We start from the raw sequence: 12888 nt of genomic DNA on the forward strand, positions 1-12888 counted from the left end.
CAATAGGGTGTTACTGTTGTGTTAGCTGGCACATCCCATTCCCTGATGATCATTTCTTTTCTTTTTGTGGTGGGAACACTTATGATCTAGTTTCTCAGCAACTTTGAAATATATAATACAGCCCTGTCGACTATAATCAACTCATTCATCTTCTGACTGCATGTTTGTACCCTTTGACCGACACCTCTGCAATTTCACGGACCCCAAGCCCCTGGTAACCACCTTTCTGCTGTTTCTGCAAGTGATTGGACTTGTCTTTCTTTGCTTCAGAGAAAGAAGTAAAGAAATGGCAAAAGTATGGATAACGGAGGTTAAAAATACCCTTCCACTTGATTGAAATGTTTTGAATAATTCCATCGATGTTGTTAGAGTAACTCAGATAAATCCTGTATCAAGTTGTCAGAGAGCAGAGACAGAGCCTCAGTCTTTCCTTTAAAAATTAGCCTTCATGCTTGGGGCACCCGGGTGACGCAGCTGGTTAGGTGTCCGACTTTTGATTTTGGCTCAGGGTCGTGATGTTGGGGTCCTGGGATAAAGCCCACCTTGGGCTCCATTCTCAGGCTCAGTGGGGAGTCTGCTTGGGATTCTCTCTCTTCCTCTTCCCGTTCACTTTTTTCTCTCAAATAAATTTTTTTTTAAAGATTTTATTTTTTTATTTGACGCAGAGAGAGATCACAAGCTGGCAGAGAGGCAGGCAGACGGGGAGGGGAAAGCAGGCTTCCCGCTGAGCAGAGAACCCAATGCGGGGCTTGATCCCAGGAACCTGAGACCATGACCTGAGCTGAAGGCAGAGGCTTTAACCCTCTGAGCCACCCAGGCACCCCTCAAATAAAAATTTCTTAAAAATAAATTAGGCTTAATGCTGTAATATTTAAGATACACAAAAGGTATAAAGATTACTATATCTTGAATTATAATAACGTGATATATAATATAAAACATGTATTTCCAACTGGATTATTACATATTACTTTATATGTAACAAAAAATGCAAAATATATAATGTAATATAATATGAATTCTCAAACCATCTAGTACAAGAATTCAGCTAAATCTCTTGTGAGTTCTTCCCTAGCTTCCGTCTATTCTGAATTTGCCCAGAACTGACTGACCCAGGCTCCCCTGACAAACTGACAAAATGCAAGGTTTTGGAGGCAATTTAAGGCAATTAGATCCTGACTCAGGCCAGACAAGGATTTTTTTTTTTTTTTGAGGCACTTCTAAGCTTGTTCCGCCACCTGGCGGCCACACATGGAATTGCAGTCACTCATGTTTCCCGCCCCCATCCCCACCTTCTCACAAGTTTTCTTAAAAAAATTTTTTCCCCCTATAGCACCTGGGTGGCTCAGTAGGTTGGGCGTGGGACTCCTGGTCTTGCCTCCGTGCTGATCTCGGAGTTGTGGGGTCAAGCCCTGCATTGGACTCTGCGCTCAGTGGTGGAGTCCTCTTGGGGTCCTCCCCTCTCCCTCTGTCCTCCTTGTTCACTGGTACACACCCTCTCTCTCTCTCTAAATTAAATCTTGAAAAATAATTTTTTTCTTAAACTTGATTTTGAAATGTACAATCTGAGAGGGGGCAGGGAAGCTATTGAGCCATTGAGTCTTCAGTAGGGTTCCAGGGGCACAGTTTAAGATATTTTTTAGGGGCGCCTGGGTGGCTCAGTGGGTTAGGCGTCTGCCTTCGGCTCAGGTCATGATCCCAGGGTCCTGGTCCATCCTGGCATCCGGCTCCTCGCTTAGAGAGGAGCCTACTTCTCCCCCTGCCCCTCCCCCTGCTTGTGTTCCCTCTCTCGCTGTGTGACTCTCTGTCAAATAAATAAGATCTTTAAAAAAATAATTTTTTAAAAATGTAAAATCTGATTTTCTTAAGTTGGATATATTATAACTGATCCCTAAATCTCTGGTTTTACAAGTGACCATCATGCACTGGTGAAAACACTTAAGTATTAGTTGCTCACATTTGTAACTTTTCAGTCTTCGATGTATGTAATGTGTGTGTGTGTGTGTGTGTGTGTGTGTGTGTGTGTGTGTGTGTGTTTGGGGATGTTCTTCTTCACTGACTCCAAAACTTACTGCTAATATATGAGAGCCGCTGATGTAGATGCTAGCACAAACAAGAATCATGTCAATGTCAAATTAGTGTTTCTAATTATACTCTGTGAAGCAGGAAACCTCTTTATTAATCTGTAAAAGAAAGGAGCATAACAGAGTAAATAATACTTCTGATCTACTAACTGCTAGCTGATCACGTCATTTCTGAGAAAATGTCACAGTGCATTTGCATCGTTTGAAATATAGTAAGTTAGTCATTACCAAGCTGTGTGATAATCATTCTTGAGATTCCTGTGGATGTTAAATTCGCCGGTGAAAGTCTGGTGGGAAAAAGCTCATTATGTAATTTCAAAGTATCTTTTCACCAATGAGTCATGAATCACATCAGAAGTAGTCATGGATTTGCAGAGGAGAGAGACAGCCATTCCACCTTAGCCAAGTGGTCCAAGTTATCCCTTTGGGACAAGCCAACAGTATGTGCCCACTGACACAACATACGCACAGGGCTCGGCTTACATCGTTTCTATGGCATTCTGCAAAAAATACATAATCTGAATTTATTCATAAGAAAGGATTAGATGAGCTCAAATTGAGGAACATTCTAGAAGACAGCTGGCTTGTATTCTTCCAGCACGTTACAGACATGAAAGAGGCTGAGAAACCGTTCCAGATAAAAGAACACTGAAAAAATGCAGGACAACCGATGGCTCCGCGGGGTCCTGGACGGGGAAACTGCTCTTGAGCACACAGCTGGGGTCTACGTATACCCCAGCACACGACTGCGGCATACTTGTGCACCAGCACACAGCTGGGGTCTACTTATACACCAGCACATGACTGCGGCATACTTATGCGCCAGCACACGACTGGGGTATACTTATACTCCGGCACACGACTGGGGTATACTTGTGCACCAGCACGCGACTAGGGTATACTTATGCGCCAGCACACGACTGGGGTATACTTATACCCCGGCACACGACTGGGGTATACTTGTGCAGCAGCACACGACTGGGGTATACTTATGCGCCGGCACACGACTGGGGTATACTTATACCCCGGCACACGACTGGGGTATACTTGTGCAGCAGCACACGACTGGGGTATACTTATGCGCCGGCACACGAGTGGGGTATACTTATGCGCCGGCACACGACTGGGGTATACTTGTGCACCGGCACGCGACTGGGGTATACTTATGCGCCGGCACACGACTGGGGTATACTTATGCGCCGGCACACGACTGGGGTATACTTATGCGCCGGCACACGACTGGGGTATACTTATGCGCCGGCACACGACTGGGGCATACTTATGCGCCGGCACACGAGTGGGGTATACTTATGCGCCGGCACACGAGTGGGGTATACTTATGCGCCAGCACACGACTGGGGTATACTTATGCGCCGGCACACGAGTGGGGTATACTTATACCCCGGCACACGACTGGGGCATACTTATGCGCCAGCACACGACTGGGGTATACTTATGCGCCGGCACACGAGTGGGGTATACCATGCACCTCTCCGTCCCTCCGGAGAAGACACAGATCGGGGAAGGACGCCGGGAGTCCTTCCACGGCCCGTGCGGGTTCTCCGCGACCGCAGTGCCCCAGCGGACCGGCTCTCCGCGGACGAGGAGCCGGTGTTCCGGCAGGAGCGCGCGGGGCCCTGCGCGGGGGAGCGCACGGAGAGCTCAGGCCCCGGGGCAGGGCCGCGGCTCCCGGCGGGCGGCTGTCCGAGGCTCCCCCCGCGCGCAGGGGCCCGCGTACTCCCGGCGGCATAACCGCGCGCCCCACGGAAGGCCTCGGGTCCCCTTCCGCCCGCGGCGCGCCGACCCGCGCGGGGACCCGTCAGCGGCCGACGCGCTCGCGACGGTAGGCGGGGCTCGGTTTCCAGGGCGACGGGACCGGAACCGCGGGGCTCGCGCGCGCTCGTCACTTCCGGCCGCTCGTCGCGGGCCCTCCAGCCCGCAGGGGCTTCCGAGCGGGAGCCGCTCTCCTCGGGGAGCGGGGTTGTTGCAGGGGGCCGGGAGCAGCCGACCCGACTGTGGTCCTGCGGGAGGAGCTGTGGGGGCGCCGGCGGGCCTGGCTCCCGTCGCCCACCGGAGGCTGTCACAGCCGTCCCCCGGACCGCGGCCGCAGAACGCCCCGCGGCGGCCGGATCCGGAGCATGCGCACTCCCGCCGGCGCGGGCTCGCGGAATCCACTGCTCCGGGATTTCCGCGCAGCCGGTGGGAGCGCCGAGGGGCGCGCTGGGGGCGTGGCGGGGGGCGCGGTGCGCGACCCGAGGCGTTGAGGCGTGGGTTGGGAGCCCCGCGGGGAGCCGCTGTCCACCGCCGCGGGCTCTGCGGCCCGTTCCGTCGCTCGCTCGCAGAGCGGGTCGATCCGCTCGGCCTTCCCGGGGGCGCGCGAGTCCGCGCGGGGGCGGGGCGCGGCGGTCCGGGACCCGGCTGGTCCCCGCGCTGCCTCCCCGCTTCCGGCGCCACCTCCCCGCCTCTCCCCTGCCCCCGTGCACCGCAGGGACCTCGCCCGAGAGTCCTGCCCCGGGGGCCGCGGTCGCCCTCGGCAGGGCCCGCGCCGGGAGCCTCGTCGGTCGCGGACGCTCCCGGGTCCTCGCGGGGCCTGTGAGGCCTGGAAGCAGCTTCGGGGCGGCCCGGGTGCGGGGCCCTGGCTCTGCCCCGCGTCGGCTCCCGCGACTTCGGCCTTCCGGGACGCCGCCGCTGCCCAGCGCGGGCCGAGGCCGTTCTTCGCCGGCTCGAGGCGGAGTGGCTCCGAGGGGCAGGAGTTGGTCGGGCCAGACCGGAGTTGGCGCTCGCGCTGCGGACCGGTGCAGCCGGTGTGGGAAGGGTCTTCCGAGGACTCCGTGAGGCCTTTGTGCAAGCGCGGTGCCCGTTACCCGCCAGGGCAGTGGGCTGGACGGGAGAGACGCGCTCAGGTGGGTGAGTGAGTCCCTCCCGGTCGGCCTGGGCGCGCGGACACCTGCGGACACCTGCGGACACGGCGCGAGCGTCGGAGCGGACCGCGGGGCAGGACAGCGCCCCGCGCCGGAAGGAGTCAGACCCTCCGTGACACCGCTGAGGGCTCACGGTGGGCTCTGCCCAAAGTGCCCCAAATGTCACCCAGCCAGAACCGTTTTCGTCAAGACAACAGGCATCATGTGGGACTGTTCCAGGCCAGTCACGACCTGGGGTCACCCTGTCCCAAAGCTGTATGAGTAGCGCGTGACGTCATCGAAGTGGAACTTCGGCCTCAGAATGTTTTGTGCTCCCTGACTGCGTGGAGCCCTGCTGGCCTCCTGAAGCGGTGAACCCCTTCTGCAGGTGAAGACACTGAGGTGGTGTCGCTGGTGCGGGGCGGGGTGGGTGCTTGGACTGCACTTTGTGACTCCTGTTTCAGGGACAGAGCTCAACTCCACAGGGTCCCCGGGGCATTGGTTCTCATCTTCGGGACTCCATGAATTGATGATTCGGGGAAGCCTCCCAGTCTGCCTCGTTTTACTGGTGAACTTTCTTTTTTAAGGATTTATTTCTTCGCAATCTCTAGACCCAGTGTGGGGCCAGAACTCATGATGCCAAGATCAAGAGTCACGTGCTCCACGGACCGGGCCCGACACGTGCCCCAACTGGAGAACTTTCTGTTAGAGCTCTGTATCACCAAACTTTCCACCCCGTTAGGACTCTTGTGGAGGATCTGCTCTGGGTGGGAGGTGGGACCTGATTATTTTAGAGGTTCCTTCCAGTCCAACTTGAAGTGTCTACAAACTCCTTGAGAGCAGGTTTTGCTATATTCTTTGAATTCTGCACATTCAGGTGAGACGCGCAGGTAATGTTAAAGCCGTGAAAGGTGTAACTCCAGAAGCCAGACAGCCCAGGGTGCCCCCTTGGGTCAGTTTAATGCGAGCCCCTACCTTCTCTGAGCCTCAGTCTTCAAACTGATAAAAATGCAGGATAGTCTCTCTCTCACACAGATTTGCTGGAACAATAAACTGCTGTCAGTGAGCACATTGTAAACAGAAACATTGTACTAAAATAGCAATGTTTCCTTTTGCCAGCTTTCAATATTGCTTTCTGAATTGCTTGCTTTATCCATTTATAAAGAGACTAGGGACAGAGGACTATGGAAAGAGCACAGGCCATGGCATCAGACAACCCTGGATGTGAATTCCTAAATGACACAAGCCACTTGTGCAACCCCAGCCAAGTGGTGTGTCCTTTCGGACTGCAGCGCTAAGAACAGTACCTTGCATGGGACTTAGGAAGACCGGGAGCTGCATAGTGGAGCTCTGTTCCCCTGCACACAGACCTCCATCCAGGGTGGCTCTTGTAATGTCTGTTTTCTCTTGTCAGCCTGCATTCTTAATGCCACAGAGCAGCCCCCGTGGGCATCCTTTTGTGGTGTGTTGGAGGCACTCTCTCTCAGCGTCTGGGGACCTCTGTTGAAAACACTTCGCGGCTCTCTGGCATGCTGGAAATCGGCTTCCCCTGCTTTGCCCTGAAGATGTGTTCTGCTTGTAACTCATTCCTACTCTTTGGAAAACAGTTCAGTAAAAAATTGTTTTTCCATTGACTCTGGGCAGGGATGAGGGATAGCATATTATTATTTTGTTAAAAAATATGAATGAATATTTTGTTAAAAAATATGAATAATAAAGTAAGTCATAAAACAGCACTGGCCCATAGCAAAGAGTCAATAAATGCTTGCTGGCTGCCAGCAAAGATGATGGCCCCTTTCTTTCGTGTCTGCTGTATTTGGTGAGGGGACGATTCTTGTTTCCAGGACGTTAATTTTTTTTTTTTTTTTAGAGTAGGTTCCATGATCAACGGTGTGCCTTGAACTCCGGACCCTGAGATCAAGAGTTGCCTGCTCTACTGACTGAACCAATCAGGCGCCCCGAAAACACTTTTTATTTGAAAATAAAACAACACAAAGCTACTCGGAAAGAGCGTCTTTCCCCGCCATCCCCTTCCCTTGGCCCTTTCTGGAGGTGACGCTGTTGACAATGTCCTTTCCAAATCTTCCCCAATGTGCTGTGTCGCTCTGAGGTCCGCACGTGAATTCCGCTTTCCGCACCCATTTTTGACACAAGTTGAAATCCCAAAGTGGCTTCTGGCCTCGGGAACAGCGGCTCCCACCCGCTCAGTGCCGGGCCGCTGCGCTCCGCGCCGGGAGCGGCTCCAGCGGGAGACCTGGGGACCCGACTCTGGCGCCCCCTCTCCGCCCCAGCGCCCAGGGCTGCGCGGAGAGCGCGCGCGGGAGGCTCGCCCGGGGTGCAGAAGCGGCCCTCGTCCAGCCGCGGGCAGTTCTCCACGCTAGTGCCCGCGGGGGTTGGTCTCCCGGGCGCAGGGGCCGGCGGGGCGCAGGGGCCGCAGAGCCGCGGGAATCCGAGCTGCGCGCCAGGAGGGTTGGAAAGCGGCGCGGCGACCGAGCCCCTCCCTCGGCGCGCGCGGCTCCTCCCTCCCCTCCCAGCCCTCCTCTCCGCTCCCCTCCCCCCGCGTCCCGCTCCCCGCGTCCCTCCCAAAACCCGGAGCGGATTGCCGGCCCGGACCGCCCCGAGCATGCGCAGGAGGGTGCCGGCGCGGCCGCGGGTCGGAAGCGCCGGCTCTGAGTAGGGGGAGCGGTCGCCGAGGCTGCTCCGCCCCGCCGCCCGCCAGGCCGTTGGCTCCCGCTCCGGGCCCGGGCCGCCGGCCGCGTAAGTGCGAGGTGGGGGGCTGCGGGGCGGGGGTCGCCGGCGGCGGGAGGGCTGCCTGTGTGTGGCGGCGAGCGAGGGCGCGAGTCAGCGCGCACCTGCCGGGCCGGGTCCCTTCACCCCCACCCCGGCCCGGGAGCCTGCCCGGCGCCCGCTGCTCACCTGGGCGGGCCGTGCCGGCACCTGCCGCCCTGGGGCCCCGGCCTTGCTCCCCGCGGCGCGCGGCGGCGGCCCCCTCCCCACTCCGCTGCCGCCCCCTCCCCACTCCGCTGCCGCGTCCCGGCCCCCGGGCCGCGTGAGGTCGGGGGGCCCCCGGCGCGCGCTGCTGTCCCCGCAGGGCGGCCCGGCCGGCCCGGGGCCACCGTCCGGTCCCGGTCACCCTCGCTCTCCCCCGGGTCGAGAGTGCCCGAGACCCAGCTCGGCGGCCCCAGGCGCTGCGTGCGGGGACGGGAGCCTCCGTGGTCAGCGCCTCCGAGCCGCGGGCGCCGGGGGAACGGAGCGAGCCCGCGCTGCGCTTGTGGCCGCCTCCCCTCGCGGTCCGCGCGCGCTGCCCGGGCCGCCGCACATGCCCTCTGACCTATGCCCTCTGGTGGTCGGAGGGGCTGCTCGTTGGATCCCGTGCTTTTACAGCGACGGGGACCAAAATGTGGACCGCGGGGCTGGCCTTCGTTCCCAGTGAGCAGGGCAGGGCTGGGACAGGCTCCGTGCACCGGCGCTCCTCCCCCGACTCTCGACGAGTGACTGTCCGTGTTGGAGAAACGGTGACCGCCACTTCCTCGTCCAGCCCAGCTAGTACTTGTTAAGGGGAAAGGACCGCAGTCCGGCCCGAGGTGGGAGACCCAGGAGTCTCGCCATACTCCGGATCCCGCAAGCCTGTGTGCGTGTTTTCCTTAAACCGCGTGGCAGTATAGTAGTGGAGAGGGACCAGCGGTTGTCAAGAAATGTTTTTTTTTTAAAAATAACTGCTCTATTGAGGTAGCATTCACAACCACAGAAAACACCCATTTAGAATGTAGGGTGCTGTGGCTTCAGTACACCCACCGGCGGGGCCATCCCGGTGCCAGCACGTTTTACCACTCCAAAAAGAAACTCCCCCTGGTTGGCAGGCCCTTCTTCTGTCCTGCAGCCCCCACAGCCGCTCATTTACTTTCTGCCTCCAGGGGTGTACATGCTGTGGGCATTTCATCTAAACGGAGCCTCACACTGTGCGGCCTCTGGTGATTCCCTCCTTTCCCTGAGCGTCGTGTTGGCAAGTTTCCTCCAGGCAGCGGCCGGATCACTACCTGGTTCCCTGTTAGGGCTGAGCGATGTTCTCCGTTTGCATGGACCCCATTTTGTTGTTCCTTCGTTGATGGGCGATGGTGTTTCCATTCGTCGACCATTAAGAGCTATGAATATCTGCGGACACATTTTTGCGTGGACATGTGTTTTCAGACCTCTTTGGTCTGTAACGAGGAGTAGAATTGCTGTGTTTATGGTACCCCTGCATTTAACTTTTGGGGGAGCAGCCATGTTGAAGAAATATGTGTTTGATTTTTTTAAACCATTTTATTTGTTTATTTGGGGGGGGGGAGAGATGGGGGGACCAAGGGAGGGCAGAGGGAGAACAGGCTCTTAGCTGAGCGGGGAGCCCAAAGAGGGGCTCAGCCCCAGGACCCCGAGATCATGACCTGAGCCACAGGCAGACCAGACCCTTAACCAACTGAGCCACCCAGGCGCCCCTGTTTTTTGATGTTCTAATATTTGTGTTAGATTAATCTCAGACACTAGAACTGGCTCAGTGCCAGCTCTTGTTTCGTCAGCTTCTCCCTAGAAGAAGCCAGCGGCAAAGCCTGGATGCTGGCTCCTGGCCCTAGTCCGTCCCCTGCCGATGAGGACACCTTGAGCAGAATGACTGAGCCTTATCTCATCCCTACGATTGATGACAGGGATACTCTTTTCTTGGGACTGATGGGAATTCTAAACAGGACACGTGATAGAGAGCCCAGTGAATGTCCTCTCTCTACCTTACCTGAGACAGATTTCCTCTGGTGTGAGATGAGTATTTTGAATTTGGGGTAAAAGTAGACAAGGGGTTTGTGATACTGAGCTGCTTCCGGGAAAATTCTTGTTTGAGCTTGTGAGGTTTATTGACTCGTGGCACACATTGGGTTGCTGGTGTCTTTTCAGCGCCGAGTCAGAACTGGAAGGGACCCAGAGGGCTCATTTAGTTCAGGGTGAGTTCGTTTGGATCTCATAGATTAGCAAATTCCAAAAACCTGGAGGGTCAGTAATTGGGATGTCAGTTTCGCCCAGATGGAACAATGGGTAGATAATACTGTCCACTCTCGCTAACATTTCATAAAAGCAAGAATGTTTTAATGCCAAAAAATATGGAAGTTCATTACCTAACCATAAATTACAATACTAGTTAATATTTATAAAGCACTTTCCAGGAGCGCCTGGGTGGCTCAGTCGTTAGTGTCTGCCTTCATCTTAGGTCATGATCCCAGAGTCCCGGGATGGAGCCCCGCCTTGGGCTCCCTGCTCTGTGGGAAGCCTGCTTCGCCCTCTCCCACTCCCCCTGCTTGTGTTCTCTCTCCTTCTATCTCTCTCCCTGCCAGATAAATAAATCTTAAAAACAAAGCACTTACCAAATTTACCTGAGTTTAGTTTTATGAGAAGTTCATGCACTGTTCTACTTTCTCTCGTTTTCTTCAGACTAGAGAAATTGAGCACCTGTCGTGAGACCCGGGCCCAGGACCCGCGTGCCTTATCTTCAGGGGGATCTGCAGCCTTTCTTCTTCTTCTTCTTCTTCTTTTTTTTTTTTTTTTTTAAGATTTTATTTATTTGACAGAGAGAGAGAGAAATCACAAGTAGGCAGAGAGAGACAGGGGAGGAAGCGGGCTCCCTGTGGAGCAGAGAGCCCAATGTAGGGCTCGATCCGAGGACCCTGGGATCATGACCTGAGCCAAAGTCAGGGGCTTTAACTCACTGAGCCACTCAGGCGCCCCAGGTCTGCGGCTCTAATACCCTTGCCTCTCTGTGCCTCCTGTTCTCTGGCTCACAGAGGAAGGTATTTGCAGGACCAGGAGTGTAACCCATGTGTGGAGGACGGGGCGGAGTGTGGGCTCTGAGACTGGTTGACCTGCTGACAACTAGACTGTGAGCTCCTTGAAGTTGGACCCTCTCCCTTTTTTAACTCTTGAAAAACATTTTTTTAAAAGATTTTATTTACTTATTTGAGAGAGTGAGAGCATATGGAGGGAGAGGGAGAAGCGGGCTCCCCTCTAAGCAGGGAGCCCGACTCAGGGCTCGATCCCAGGACCCTGAGATCAGGACCTGAGCCCAAGGCACACGCCCAACTGACAGAGCCACCCAGATGCCCCTAACTCTTGAAAAATTTTGAAATACAGACTCTAACAAAGCTGCCTGTGCTGTTTATGTATAGTTTAAAGAATGGCAGGACAAGTATCTCCATCTGACTTAACTTACGACGCCTCTCTCTGTCCCGAACTACACTCCTCTCTGCCCCCCAAGTAACCAGTCCCCAAACTTATTTTATTTTATTTTTTTTTAAAGATTTTATTTATTTATTTGAAAGACGGAGATCACAAGTAGGCAGAGAGGCAGGCAGAGAGAGAGAGAGAGGGAAGCAGGCTTCCTGCGGAGCAGGGAGCCCGATGCGGGGCTCGATCCCAGGACCCTGAGATCATGACCCGAGCCAAAGGCAGCAGCCCAAACCACTGAGCCACCCAGGCGCCCCCCCCAAACTTATTTTTGTTTATAGCTTTACTTTGTGTGTAAATATCCCTAAGCATTAATTATATAGTGTATCCTGTTTTTGAGCTGGTTGTAAGCGGATTCTGCTGCTTGTCCTGACCCATGACCTCCGTTACTTGCTCATCCCACTGTTAAGACTCTGCTGTATTCCTGCAGGGTCACTCTGGGCCACTCATGTTCAGGGTTCTGCAGTACTCCATTGCGTGAGAAGACCACAGTTCATTTGTCCGCTGTCCTGACAGTGACTGTCCCGACAGTGGATGTTTGTGTTGTTTCTAGTTCTGGATTCTATTCTTTCTTTCTTTCTTTTTTTAAAGATTTTATTTATTTATTGGACAGAGAGAGAGAGATCGCAAGCAGGCAGAGAGGCAGGCAGAGAGAGGGGGAAGCAGGCTCCCTGCCGAGCAGAGAGCCCCATGCGGGACTCGATCCCAGGACCCTGAGATCACGACCTGAGCTGAAGGCAGAGGCTTAACGGCTGAGCCACCCAGGCGCCCCTCTAGTTCTGGCTTCAAGGATCCTTTGTTTATGCTCCTGCCATCCACATGCCCAAGTTGGGAGGGGAACTCCTGGGCGCAGGACATACCAGTCTGTATGCCTGCTGTCCTATAGGACAGTTACTTTGATCTGTATCTTCATAAACACTTGGTGGTTCTCATACTTAAAATATTTTGTCTGTGTGGTAGCATCGTTCACCATGGCCCAAAGCTAGGATCAAGCCCAGTGAGCTGTGATGGGTGAATGGTTAAACAGTATATGTATACAGTGGGCTGTAAGCATTGAAGAAGGAGGAAATGCTGATTTCCTCCCCCAACGTGGATGAACCTTGAAGACCTTCTGCGTAGTGAAATAAGCTAGTCTCGCAAGGACACAGAATGTGTGATTCCACTTCATGAGGGACATGGAGCGGTTCAGTTTGTAGAGGCAGGAAGTCAGAATGGTGGCTGCTGAGGGCCGGGGAGAGTGGGCGTGGGGAATTTACCAAGTACAGAGGACCGGGTCGGGGAGAGCGGGTGGGGTGGGGGACTTCTGGAGATGCTTGCCCAGCAGTGGAGTGTCCTTAATGCCCCAGAGCCATGCACCTAAAAATGGTAAATCTCATGTCTATTTTACCACAATACAATTTTTATTTTGTCAATTTATTTTGGGTGTGAAATGGCCTGTCACTATGGCTTAATTAGCTTTTTCCTGGTTGCCATTGAGGTGGGCACCCTTCTGTACCTGTCTTTGCCCTTTGAGGTTTGTCTTCAAAGATGCCTCTTTGAGCGTCTTGCCTGTATCCTGACTGGGTGTCACCGATGTGTCTTCTGCTTACGCGGGGATGGCCCATTGTCTCGTGTCACATACCGGAGAGTCTGTGCTTTCCTTTCGCCCTACAGCGGCACTG

General features: G+C 54.8%; 1 protein-coding gene and 1 long non-coding RNA gene across 3 annotated transcripts in view; both read left to right on the forward strand.

Moving 5' to 3' along the window:
• The first annotated feature begins 5241 nt into the window (after nt 1-5241).
• Nucleotides 5242-6720, forward strand: LOC309858827. Its single transcript, XR_014308361.1, has 2 exons — nt 5242-5372; nt 5572-6720. It is a non-coding gene; the product is annotated as an uncharacterized lncRNA (long non-coding RNA).
• An 878-nt stretch (nt 6721-7598) lies between these two features.
• Nucleotides 7599-12888, forward strand: part of TRAPPC9 (trafficking protein particle complex subunit 9) — a 491769-nt gene continuing 486479 nt past the window's right edge. For both annotated transcript variants that reach the window (XM_082720692.1, XM_082720693.1), the window contains exon 1: nt 7599-7741. The gene's annotated coding sequence lies outside the window, so the exon portion shown is untranslated. The remainder of the gene's footprint in view (nt 7742-12888) is intronic.

The sequence above is a fragment of the Mustela nivalis genome (genome assembly GCF_964662115.1).
Source record: "Mustela nivalis genome assembly, chromosome: 2".
In the NCBI taxonomy this organism is placed as follows: domain Eukaryota; kingdom Metazoa; phylum Chordata; class Mammalia; order Carnivora; family Mustelidae; genus Mustela; species Mustela nivalis.